At 40.0% G+C, this 14090-nt stretch overlaps 1 protein-coding gene across 1 annotated transcript in view; it reads right to left on the reverse strand.

The window, feature by feature from the left end:
- LOC141432476 (transcription termination factor 2-like) overlaps nt 1-14090 on the reverse strand; it is a gene marked incomplete in the record, with an annotated part of 75071 nt that overhangs the window by 33508 nt on the left and 27473 nt on the right.

Consider the following 14090-nt stretch of genomic DNA (forward strand, 5'->3'; position numbering starts at 1 on the left):
GAGTTGTCTGTATCCGAGTCTAACAAAATCATGCGTTTCTTGACCCTTCGCACTACTGGGGAGTCCGTGCTGGAGTTGAGGGACTTGGGGCGCGGTGGGGGACGCCGCTTCGGGACCAACTCTGGTGATACTGCATCTATTAAAAGAAGGTCGATTTTTTTGACATTCATAAGTGCTTGTTATAGCCTAAATTGAATAAAGATATTTCAACATTGACTTTGACTTTGATAAAAACTGGCTTAAATAATGTTTTGGCTAGTGTTTACTTTTACCCCCTGTATCACCATCCATTGATTAAGTTTATCAGATGGATAAATGTGATGCCATTTCTGTTTGTTTTGTTTGAATAGACAGAGACAATTTATCACATTTATCCATCAATTAAAATTAATCAATGGGTGGTGAAACAGACCCTTACTGATAACATGGTATTTCTAAGAGAAACATTGAAATTTAATCAATTATGAAAAAGTAATGTATACTACCTTCCTCCGATGAGCTTGGATCAACATTTGTGTATGACATGTTTTGTGATTGTGACTGTGCTTTACTGGCTTGCTTGCTTGCACCTGAGGATGTTAGTTAGTAATGATCTGATAATGATATCATGTCTACATCATGAAATGTAATAGGCTTAGGTTCCTCTGTTTCAGGGTTTCGCAAAGTGGGGTACGCGAACCCCTAGGGGTTCGCCATTCGACGGCAGGGGGTTCGCGACAAGATTTATGTAATGGCTGGCAGGCACGTGCGGCACACATAGTGGCGCGCGCGCGACTGATTTCATTGTTCAACAGTCAATTTTATTGTTTTCTTTGGGAGGTTAGGGAGGGGGGGAGGGGGGATTTAATTAGTTAAGGGTTTCGCTGTCACCTGGAAACTTTAACAGGGGTATGTGGAGCCGAAAGTTTGAGAAACCTGCTCTATTTTATTCATGCATTAGCCCATTAGTGTATCGTTAACACATTTCCTGCCGCATTTGCTACTCGCTATGAGCGTTTTTTTCCGCTTTCCGAACAGAGAATGCGCCTAGCGGGTTCTTGGCACTGAATGTGTTAATATTGTTAGGTATTGAATATAAAATCTACTAATGACAACAAATGATCCAATGAAAATTATATACAAATGTAAAATTTATTAGAATGTCTGCTGCATACATTAGATTGAATGAAATGTTAATCATAATGTGAAATGACGACTGCTTCATATTCTTGCAAAATTTCTAGATACAGCAGGTAGAAAATAATAAAACTAATTGCAAATGGTCCCAAAGGAAGACCAGTGCCTTTCGAAAAGGTGGCATTCAATTAACTAAAAAAGTAAAAAAGTTTTCTAAGTCTTACCATCATCACTGCTATATACTACCGATTCTTGGATGCTTTGCTGCATAACTGGCTTTTGAGCTTGAGTTTTGGAGACTTTATCCTCAACTTCGTCAGATTCATCTATAATTAACATAAAGTGACAATAAGTTAATTCAATTCAATTCAATTCTTAGAAGTATAGCTCCATCGATACTATCGATGATTCCGCCAATGTCGAGGTTGGAAAAGACACTATCGGTTAGCCGTTGTACGGTAGCTTCGGCGTGCGGTACTCGGATGAGAATCTAGAATAAGACAACACAAACATAAATTTTGTTAAACTACCTACAAAAATAGTTTGTTAATTTTTATAAATTTACATAATACAGTTATAAGAGGAGTGTGCGCTATCGCAAGGAGGAAATTTAAATTGATAGGGCGAGGGATATCAGGAGGGAGGAGGTCATATAGGGGGGTAACAATTTTGGAGCAATGGAAGAACATGTGTTCGAGGGTGCCCTCGTCCATGCCGCATTCACATATGGAGTGGTCTCGAACCCGTATTTTGGCGAGGAAGACTGGTGTGCATACATGTCCGAGACGAAGGCGAATGATAGTGGATGTGATATTTTTGGGAATCGATTTTGTTTTAAAGAACCACGGCTTTGTGGGCAGATCAGGTTGGAGTTTCCCGTAATGTTTACCAACACAAATTCGAGTAGTTTGCCAGCAGGAGTTCCATGTATCACGCATTTGTGGTAATGCGAGAGCTCTTACGTCGCGTGGGAAGCACTTCTTATACTTATCACAGCCTAATTCGATGGCCTCTTTAGCACACATATCCGCAGTCTCGTTGCCTTTTATGCCACAGTGACCAGGGATCCAGGCCAGTACTATATCTAGGCTTTCGAGGTGAGATTTGTGTAGGATTTCTTTAATTAGTAAAGTAATGCAGAAGTTGTCTTTAGCATGGAATGGCCGCTTGACAATGTCCTGCAAGCAGCTTAAGGAGTCTGTGAGTATGAGCGATTTTGAGATTTTATGTGAGTGGGCAAAAAGAATGGCTTCAAGCAAGGCCACTGCTTCACCAGAAAATACAGAATTGCCAGGAGGAAGCTTAAAATTTAAAATTATTTTATATTTTGGTATCCACACAGCAGCACCCACAGGGCCGCCTTCTGATAGTCTTGAAGCATCGGTAAATATGATAAGATAGTCAGACCAGTTTTCTCCTATCACCCTATTGAAGAAACCGTCAGCATTAGGTTGGTTTTTATGTATACCGAGGCTGAGAAGGACAGTTGGTTGATAGATCAGGCTATCATAGTCTGTTTCAAAAAGTGGGTTTTTATAATTTTGAAAGAGTGGAACAGGAAGGGTTTGTGTTTTCTGAAAGCTGTTAACGAGCAGTGGCTTCACTTTATTGGTCCAATAAGGTGAGGTGGAAACATATTGTGCAAGGGACTCTATTATGGGAAGCAGGGGGTGCGAGGATGTCTGAATGGTTTTAGACAGAAAGCGATCTGCGAGGTATTGTCTACGGAGGTGATAAGGGGGATCCAGACATTCCACTTGTAGAGCTTTGGTTGGAGAGGATTTCATCGCTCCTGTAATTATTCTCAGGCATCTGGCCTGAATCCTATCCAATCTCGACAGTGCTAATCTGCTACAGGGCTCCAGAAGGAAGCTTCCATAATCAAAGTGGCTTCTTATAATAGCATTATAGAGAAGCTTCTGGCTATACGGGTGGGAGCCCCACCTGACCCCAGATAGCGCACGCAAGATGTTTATATTTTTCTCCGCCTTTTGGCTGACGTAGTTTAAATGGTCGACTCCCGACAATTTTGAATCCAAAATTAATCCCAAAAATTTTACCTTTTCGTGGTTCGCAATTGGCAGGCCATTAACTTGAACGTTTGTTTCAGGGACGGCCCTTTTACGGGTGAAAACGACAACACTGCTTTTTTCTGGAGAAAGAGAGAGGCCGTGGTCGCTAAGCCACGAGTCTAAGTAGTAGAGGGCAGAATTCAGGGAGTTGGAAGAATCGGTGACCGATCTTGATGACGTGTATAGAGCTATGTCGTCCGCGTACTGGAGAATTTTGCAGAAGCAATTGACAGAAGTGTCGAGATCCGCAGTATATAAACTGTAGAGAAGAGGGCTAAGGACTGATCCTTGTGGAAGTCCCTTCCACACAAAGTATGGGGAGGATAATACTCCGTTACAGCGGACACGGATAGAGCGACCCATGAGCAAATTGCTTATAATGTTGATAGTCCTCGCCGGAATACTCAGATTGAGCATTTTCTGCCTGAGTATGGGAAGATCTACATTATCATAAGCTGCTTTAACGTCCAAGAAAACGCCAACCAAATGCTCACCACGGGAAAAAGCGATTCTGACGTCCGAAGTAAAAACGCTTAGGCTATCCATGGTACCCATACCCTTTCGGAACCCAAATTGGGTGTTGGACAGTTTGTTGGAGGATTCTACAAACCATTCCAGTCTGTTTTTTATCAAGTGCTCCATAATTTTGGCAGGTACGCAGGAGAGAGCAATAGGCCTGTGGGAATTCGGATCAGCGGGATCCTTGTTTGCCTTTAAAAGAGGTATTACAATTTGTACTTTCCACTCCTCCGGTATCTTCCCTGACAAGTAAATTTCATTTAAGATTTGTAGGAATAGCTGTTTAGCACTATTGGGAGATTGGGTAAAGAAAGAGTATGGGATGCCATCTAAACCCGGGGCGGAGTCTTGAAGGTGATCCAGGGCACAACATAGTTCTTCATAGCTAAAAGGCTCACTCATTCTGTCAGATGGAGATGAAGAGGAAGAGTACTTCCCAATTCCATCCTGAGATGGGACAAAGGGAGGAGCCAGTTTAGCTATGAAGTCGTCAAGCCAGGAAACAGAGTTTGAGCTAACATTGGTATCACTCTGAGAGCACCGGAACGCCTTAATTTTCTTCCAAACTAAGGTTGAAGGGGTCCTAGGGGATAGAGATTCACAAAAGGACCGCCATCCCTGTTTCTTTTTGTTGCTAAGTAGTCTTTTAGTGCGAGCTGAAATGCGTTGGAAATCAAGGTACCTCTCTATAGATAGGTCTGCTGCAAAGAGAGTCTCGGCCTTCTTCCGTTCCTTGATGGCAGCTGTGCATTCCGCATCCCACCAGGCCGGGGAGGGGACTTTCTCCCTGGCAGAGTTTTTAAGTGGAATGGAATCATCGGCAGCGGATGTGAGTGCTACTATAAAGTTTGAATAGATGATCAAGAAGTTGTCCTTAGTGACAGGTGGGATATTCCTGATATTATCATTCAAAATTTCTCGAAATTTGCTCCAGTCTGCACCAGGCAGCCTATATTTTAGAAGGGGGTCTTGCTTAGGGGGGGTGGGGATGGAGGAGTTGCATAACGTTATTACAATAGGGAGGTGGTCGCTTCCAAGGGAGTTGGAAGTTACTGACCATGATAAGGAATGGACTAAATTTGGAGATGCGAGAGTTAAATCAGGGACACTTGGATTTTGTAAAGGAGATGTTCTGCGGGTAGGAGTTCCATCATTTAAAAAACACAGATTAATTACATCAGCAAGGTCTAGAATGTAGGTGGAGACTGGGTCACAACAATGGGAGCCCCACATGGTGTGACGACAGTTGAAGTCACCTTGAACAAGAAATGGAGCGGGAAGGGAGGACAGGATGGTGGTTAATTCTTGCAGAAGGGCAGGAGCAGGATGTGGAACATAAACCGAAACAAAGGTAATGTTGAGAGCACGAACTGCCACAACATTTAACCCGGGAGAATGGGGAGGGATAGGGAGTTGGGAAAAAGGAAAATTCCTTCTTACTAAAAGGGCACTACCTGCCCAACCATCATCTCGGTCATCCCGGAGACAGCTGTAGCCAGTTACTCTAAAAAGAGCTCCAGGCCTCAACCAGGTCTCCGAGATGGCAAAGATGATTGGGTTATAACTGTTTATTAAGTATGCTAATTCATGTTTTTTATTTTTTATGTTTCTAGAGTTCCATTGTATTAGGCTGTGATTGGCCGTCTTGAATGATTTTATTTATAGCAGTGCTTATGTGACCCTGAAGGGTTTCTAGAACAGTGTACGGTATTATATCCGAGAATTTCGATAGAAGATTTATCAGCATTTTGGTGATCAATTCTGCCAAATTGTCATTTGGGGCCGGACTATCATGGTATCCCAGAGCACAGCCGTTAGGGAGAGATGATTTTGGAGTATATGTAAAAGCCTGGTGAGCCTGTGCATCATAGGATTTGCTGGGGGGGGGTCTAGGACGGCGCTCAATGTAGACCGTTTTTTTGTATGACTGAGTGGGAGAGCCAGGAGGGCTTTGAGAGTCTACAGTTTGGGAGTGAGGGGTCTGTTGGAAGTCTGGCGAAAAATTTTGTCTGGCTTTGTCCGCATATGAAGTACGGACAGGACGGAATCTCCTAGCAGCTTCTACATAACCTATATTTTCAATTGACATAACGGTTTTTATTGACTTTTGCCGGGAGAATTCGGGGCATCTGTTGTCTGTGGCAGTGTGGGGACCAGAGCAGTAGAGGCAAGTCACATCCGAATCAGGAACTGTACAATCTGATGTTGCATGATTCTGGGCGCATTTGGCACACCTTGGGTTTGAACGGCACTGGTCTTTGACATGGCCAAATCGACAGCATTTGTGGCATTGAATTGTAGGGAGCTTGTAATTGTCAACTGGAATTGACATGCTGTATACGTATATTTTTTCTGGGAGGTTTTGGCCTAGAAAAGTTAATACCACTGTAGGGGTTGGGTCCCAAGATGGTTTACCATCAATGTACTTTTTTTTATTTAAACGCCTGGCTTTTATAACAGTACCTGTTCCAGATGGACATTCAATGGCATCAATTAGCTCTTCCAAAGTCCATTCTAATGGAATTTGTCGCACCACACCCATGCGTGATACCTGGAACCTCGGGATTGCTGCTACTAGGTTGTGTTGAGCTATTACGGGATTTTCAATGAATAAATTTGCTTCCCGGGCGGAGGTAAAATAGATATTTAATTTATTTTTCCCTGCACTTTTCATCTCCTTTATCCCTGACACTTTGCTATTGTAAATTGTCTGAGCCATTTTAAGACCACGTACATGTGAGGGCGAGTTTTGAATTTCACATGAAACCTGCACTACGAATGGGCCTGAGTCACTTTCCGAGTACTTTAGGTCCGATCCATTCTCGAATCCTGGTCGAACAAACGTGTGTTGTTTAGAGGCGCTTGGCGACGTAGTTTTTTTGCTAACATCATCGGGTTCGGAAGGGATATTAGCGGGGCGCTTGCTACCTGGCTTTACGGTAGCACGGGGGACGTAATTGAGGTCTGCGGAAAAGTTTGGGGGCAGAGGAGTCCCGCCCCTGTCGGGCGGCTCGTCATCCCCTACACTCGACATCACGGGACTGACACAAACACTTACCTAGCACTTATAAACCACCACCAACAGAAAATTTAGAAACTCAGTTCGATTTGAGGGTGTAAACGCGATAGAAAATGCGATTCTAACCTATACACGTGTGTTAGCCAGCACAAGAACAGGCGGAATCCCGACAATAAGTTACGAACAGTCTGAAATATGGCTCTGTTAGAAGCAAGGGACATATTTGACATTATTCGCTTTTTATACTTGGATTGGCACTTAATAAAATAAAGAGCAAGTTTGATCTCAGATAGACTGTGTTTTAATATTTTTTTTGCATCTCTGTACAAAAAGGATTGAAAGATGTTTCTGAATAATTACCTATTTCATTACCAAATTTACCTGTTCGTGAGGAATAATAATTATAATAATTTATTTTATTTATAAAGATGACATAGATCTCATTTTTGTTAGTAGCTCTAGGTAAATTATTTCAAACATGGTCAAGATTCATGTGATGTGATGTGATGTTATCCTACGAAAAAAGACACAGTGCACTCAGCTAAATGTAAGTCAAAACTTATAATTACAAAAGCTTACCATCAACTAATGATTCCTCAGAATCTGGAATCACCGTGTGGTTCTTTTTCAAAGGAGTCTTCGTCGTCAAAATAAAAGATTCGTCGATACTATCATCGATAATTTCTGTATCGGAATCGCTTTCGGCTCTAGTTTTATCACGATAATCAATAAAGGAACTCTCCATTTTAAAAACAGTAGATCGGGCTGAGCCATAACCAAGAAATCCAACCAAAACTCCAACAAAACATTATTATTTTGAATAACGAATGTCGTTGTGAGCGTTTGGTTTATGAAAACCATGTTGCAATCTGAAAAGACTAACGATTGTTTTTAGGGATTCAATGTTACTCATACATGTTAATAAAAAAACAGCTTCTTCTTTTGTATTTAGCTCAGTCCGCTCGTATGTTTGTTCAAAGTCAAAATTATAAATAAATATTCTATTCTTGGTTTTTTGTGGTAACCATAACAAAACGTTTTATTTCGGTCGAAGAGGCGTTCTTAGAAAACTACGGACACACGCCATTCGCCTGCAGGGCTACTATGAAACTCGAAACTCGAAGTTCGTGTCGTGCGATCCCTCTCGCTCTCATATTAAATAGTGTAAGATCAGAGAGACCGCACGACACGAACTTCGAGTTAAGAGTTTAAAAGTAGCCCTGCTGGCCCTATACTACGAACGAAGTGCAAAATTCGAACTTCGTCTCTTGCCGTCTCGCTGACGCTTATGTTATTCAATACGAGAGTGAGAGGGACGATAGGCTACGAATTTTGATTGTCATAGTAGACCCCCTATTTCTCAGCAGGGCTACTACGAAACTCAAAACTCGAAGTTCGTGTCGTGCAGTCCCTCTGACACTTGTACTATTTAATACGAGAGCGAGAGGGATGGTACGATACGAACTTCGAGTTTCGTAGTAGCCCTGCAGGCCTATTCTACGTTTTATTTATTATTTTTTTCTTGTTCTATATAAAAAAAAAATACATTTTAATTTAGCTTATAGCTTGCATGTAAGGACACTTTTAGACTAGTTTTAGTTCCATTTTATTAATATATTTTGTTTAAGCGAGACCATAAAACGCCTCATGATTTTCTTTGTCTGTGGTATATATTATCTGTGGTTCATGTCACGTTTGACAAGTATTTTTTTTTAGTTCTGTGCTAATTGGCTCGTGGTGTGGTGTGTCGTGTTTGCTTTGGCTTGTGTTGTTTTTATTATACATTTATTTAACAGTAGTACGCTTACAACGTAGTAGGTTTGGTCTTAAAACATATTTTTAACATTTCATTTCACAATGACTGAAGTTCAACTACAAGAATTTAAACTTGATCCAGATTCGGAGCTCCGATTCGAAGTTGAATCCAAGAACGAGAAAGTTGTTTTAGAGGTAACATATTGGAAGATACTCCGTAAATTCGATACGAGCAAGACTAAATTGTTATTCGGTCTAACCTAATATTTCCTGGTTTAATTTGTAGGTTAAAAGTGGTTATGCGGAACTGTTTGGGACGGAGCTCGTAAAAGGGAAGCCCTATGAGTTCCATACGGGGGCCAAGGTGGCGGTTTTCACGTGGCACGGCTGCACGGTGGAGCTGCGCGGCCGGACCGAAGTCAGCTACGTGGCCAAGGAAACTCCAATGGTAAATATTTTTTAATAATCACTCAATCTTATAACATGCTATCCAGCAATGAGAATTTAAGTGTAATATTACTTTGTGTGTCTCGCGCAGTAGAAACACAGGTTCATTTATGAACTGTGAAGGCATTTTATAATGTGAACAAATAAGACAGGTTTGTATTGTGTATACTCAACTAAATTGGTTGCATAGGTACATGTTGTGCAACAAAACAATGCTTAGAGACAACCTTGGTTTCTTACAGATTGGAGAAATTATAGTACCTACCTCGGACAGTTGTCAATATTTAAATACTTCAGCATGCTTTTAATTCTGTGTTCTATGCCATTTAAACCATTGTCAAGAAAGTTAGTATCAATACACAAATGCAGAATATGCATTGAGAAAATCATAAAAATATAAACTCTTTTACAGTGCTTTTTTGAATTATAAATGAATTAAAATAGTATTGCTAAGTGAAGCTGGGAAAATGAAATACATTGTAGTATGAAGAAAATAGTCCCAACACAATCTTATGTATCAAAATGACATTGGTTATATCGACTAATGGTGCAACCAAATATTGCTGTCTGTTCTATGTCATTGTGAACGATTTTGACTGTAATCTAATTAATGGATTGTTTTCATTGCGCATCATTACACATCTTTAGTGGCACAGCCTTTTATCCAACATCTTTTTCAGGTGGTCTATCTCAATGTCCACGCAGCATTAGAGCAACAAAGAGTTGCAGCGGAGCAAGAAAACACCCGAGGTCCAGTCACTATGATAGTTGGGCCTGGCGATGTGGGCAAGTCCACACTGACCAGGATACTGCTCAATTATGCCGTCAGAATGGGTCGAAGGCCTATTTATGTGGACCTGGATGTTGGACAGGGCCAAATTAGTGTACCTGGAACAATAGGTAAGCGGTATAAGGAGATTTGAGATAGGAACTATGTTTCCCTTCAAAACCCACAGACAACAGTAGTATTGGAACAGAAACTTCACTAGTTAATCACAGCCACATCAGTTTATGAAATGTATGTTCAAACAAATTGAATCATGACCCAGAGTGGAACCTTTTAACAATCAATTTCACTATGATTTCCTTGACAAAAGTATGAGATGTCAACATGACATTTGTAGCACAAAAGTTCCACCCTGGGTCATGCATGATTAAATTTGTTCGACTGTACAATGGTTTTGAAGGGTTAGACCAGGGTTTCTCAAACTTATGGCTCCACGTTCCCTGTTAAAGTTTCTAGACGACAGCGAACCCCTACCTCCTCCCCCCCCCCCCCAAAGATAGTAATAAAATTGGCTGTTGGAGAAACTAAGTTTATTTTATTTCAATCATCATCATAATATAATGTATATTATTTATTTCAATAAAAGGTAAAAAATATACTTAGGTAAGAATCATCTTGCCAACGAAAATACAAACTGAAACAAACAACAACAAATAACAAACCAAAGAGTAACAAATTTGGAGTTGAAATAAAAAATACAAAAAGACCAACCGATCTTAATCATCTTGCCAGTCTTGCAGCCACCATCACATAAACCTTGTTGCGAACCCCCTACCGTCGAATAGCGAATCCCTAGGGGTTCGCGTACCCCACTTTGAGAAACCCTGGGTAAGACCATAAGGTCACCATAAGTTACTGTTTAAACTGAGTGATTGCTGCTTCAGTAAACTTTTCACTCAATTAATATGATTGTGGTCATTATTGATTATATGATGATTCCAAGGACAAAGTCAACCTTACTCAAAACATAGACAATGTTATCATTGCAAATACCACACTTGTATTTACACTTTTCTGTATGAAATTGCAGCTATTATTTTATTTTTATTATTTTCTTATAATTAATAGGGAAAATACAACTAACTGACTATTCCAATTCCTCAGGAGCCCTATTAGTGGAGAGGCCGGCGTCAATAGAGGAGGGTTTCAGCCAGCAGGCTCCCCTGGTGTACCATTTTGGACACAAGTCCCCTGAAGAGAACTTGGAGCTGTACAACACTATAGTGAGCAGGCTGGCCGAGGTGGTGGCTGAGCGGTGTGAGAACAACAAGAAAGAAACTGATTCAGGTTGGTTCTTGTGTCAATAAGATTTTTTTAAATTTAAACATTGCTAGCGGCGTACCAATGGCCAATGGCTGCACCGGTCTGGAAGAAATCCTTATTTATTTAGTCCCCTAGACAGTTCTTTACCCCGTATGGAAGAATTAATCAACCACAAGTAAAAAAATCTTAAAAAACATTAGGGGCCATCAGACAGGCCAACCCAAAATATTTCAGATTAATTTTGACAGTGTATTAATTAAGTCCAAGCAATTACTTTGCTCACCTGCAACCCGAGATGAAACAGATTCAAAGCAGAGAGATTCCATGTGAGAAAAGTAATTGTTTGTTTTTCATTAAAGTAATTGTTTGTTTTCATTAATATGGACCTCCGCATAGTAAAACCTGATTCAATAAATGAGTGTATTCATTTTAAAATCTTATTATGTTATGTTTTGGTTCCAGCGTCGACATCTGGTGTCATAATCAACACATGTGGCTGGATCAAACATGCTGGCTACAAAATGCTGACGCACGCGGCGCAAGCTTTTGAGGTTTGTATATCGTTCGATTCGTAATGGTAGCTGTTCCAGCCATAACTTACTATTAATTAGAATCGTTTTTGCAAAATAGTTCCAACACAGTTCAATTTCTATAACTGTACATAATCAAATGATGCTGGTGACTTAAATAAATATTAGTCTAACCCCCTGTTTCACCATCCATTGATTAAATTTATTTGACGGATAAATGTGATGCTGTCTCTGTTCGATGGTATCACATTTATCTGTCAATTAAAATTAATCAATGGGTGGTGAAGCAGCCCCCAAGTCAATTTTGTCAAACATTATTATTATTATGCCCTGGCCCCAGTTGTTTTAATGTTACCCCATGGTGGTAAATAAAAAAACACACAGTTCATCTCTTTGATCATGAACAAGTATGACAAATTGAATTAGATAGTCAATGATGAGACAATGCTGCAACCTAGTATTTTATTTTGGTGACCCGATGGCGGCTCGCAACCGACTATTTCCGTAGGTGATCTGAATCATAGCAATCTGTATTATATATTTGTGCGCATCAGACCAAGTTTAAAGATGAGGCACACTCATTTATATGACAATAGTTCGCGCCTACAACTTCGTTCACTTCTTATTCAAGGAGTTTTCGCAAATTCTGTTTTATTGCTTGCCTTCATCATAAAGGGTGTCTCGCACAATTTCAGCTTTCTAAATCCAAGGGCTTGATATGGGGTGTTGACAAGCAATCACAATGATTCTCATTATATTATATCTCTAAGCGTGTTCAGTATGCTAACAGTGTTGTATGTTTCCAGGTGGATGTGATATTAGTTCTGGACAACGAGAGGCTTTACAACGAACTCAAGAGGGACATGCCAAGTTCGTCAAAGTAGTTTACTTACCAAAGAGCGGTGGGTAAGTTATTTTATCATTATCATTTATTAAAAAAAGCTGATGTTTAGAAAACTTTTGTGGTATCAGACATAGTATATTTTCGAGTGACAAATGCCAAATAGAATAGTTAGCAGTGTACTCTATAAGGAAAGACGGAGCATTGATTAATATGATATACTCGTATGTACTTATATATGGCTAGAGAATGAAATAACTATAACATAGAATTCAATATTAGAACGAACTACACTAATTTACTTTGTTTCTCTCGCCAAAACAGTAAATTAGTTCATTGATATGGACCTCCGTAAAGTAACGCCTAAATTAATCTATAACATGTATGTAAACATTATCATTGTACAAAAATGTAAAATGTAGAAACAAACACAATTGACATATCGAACATATTTCTCCGAGAGTTCGAAGATATTGACTTCAAAAACGGACAGGCACATTTATACCTAGTGCCGTCCACGAAGAACGCGCGATTTTGTCAAAATTAGACATTAATTACATTGTAATAAGAACCACGGCACGCGTCATCCTGAATGACAACCTATATTTGATTCATCTTAATCCTAAAGTAGGTATATTTAAATCGAATGTACGATCATTACATAAACGCGGTATGTTTTGGTTGTCAGGTGGTAGAGCGGTCGACCGCGGCGCGGGCGGAGGTGCGGGACGCCCGTATCCGCGAGTACTTCTACGGGAAACGCACGCCGTACTACCCGCACTCGTTCGACGTCAAATTCAGCGACCTTAAGATTTACAAGGTAAGCTAATGTTTGGTTGAAGCTGGCGCAGCTGGATTTGGATTGAATGGGTGAATGGAAGTATTTATGTATCGCAAAATGGGTACAGTTCCGAACCGGGACCGTTGAGCCACTTGCCACTGTTCGTAATTTGATTGTATGACAATATTTACTATGATTATGTATATGCTAAATTATGAACTGTGGCGATTGGCTCGTATAAAAAATCACGGTTCGCGATGGTACAGAAGTATTTTTAAACAAACGTGTAGTTACTTGGGAATTATTTAACCACTAAATTAGCTTTATTTTCAGACATTATGCAATTTCTACCTTTCCCGTAATAAGGCTTTGTTTCAACGGAGATGTGCGAGGGATGTGTTTTTTCATAAACCAATAGGAACGCTTAATTTACCTCGCCTCGCTCCGCTCAGCGGTTTCCACCAGAGCGGTGCTGTGCGAGGCTAGGTAAATGAAGCGTTTCTATTGGTTGACGAAAAAAATATTCCTCGCCACACATCCTCGCATATATTTGGTGTAAACGGGTTATTCCCACTGTTACCACTATTTGGTATAAAAAATTCCCATCCGTTACCACTGAACTAATTGGTGGTTACAAACTGGTTTATTTTTTTTCAGTAGTTACCACCAATTTCTTTAGTGGATATGAGATGGGGAAAAAATCCAATTAGTTACCACGCACCACATTCATTTTAATTTTCAGCATTTGTTGTCAGCATATTAAATAAGGTTCTATCTGTTCAATAATTTATGGAGTTCATTATCTTTATCGCGAATATTTTTCCTATTGTTACCACTAAAGTAATTTGAAAGAAAGAAAGAAAGAAAGAAAATGTATTCGTGACAAACATAAGAACAATGGATAAAAATAAAATACAGATAATATAGTTTTATGTATGCCACGAAATGGTCCAAATCAGC

The sequence above is a fragment of the Choristoneura fumiferana genome, chromosome 11 (genome assembly GCF_025370935.1).
Source record: "Choristoneura fumiferana chromosome 11, NRCan_CFum_1, whole genome shotgun sequence".
Lineage (NCBI taxonomy): Eukaryota > Metazoa > Arthropoda > Insecta > Lepidoptera > Tortricidae > Choristoneura > Choristoneura fumiferana.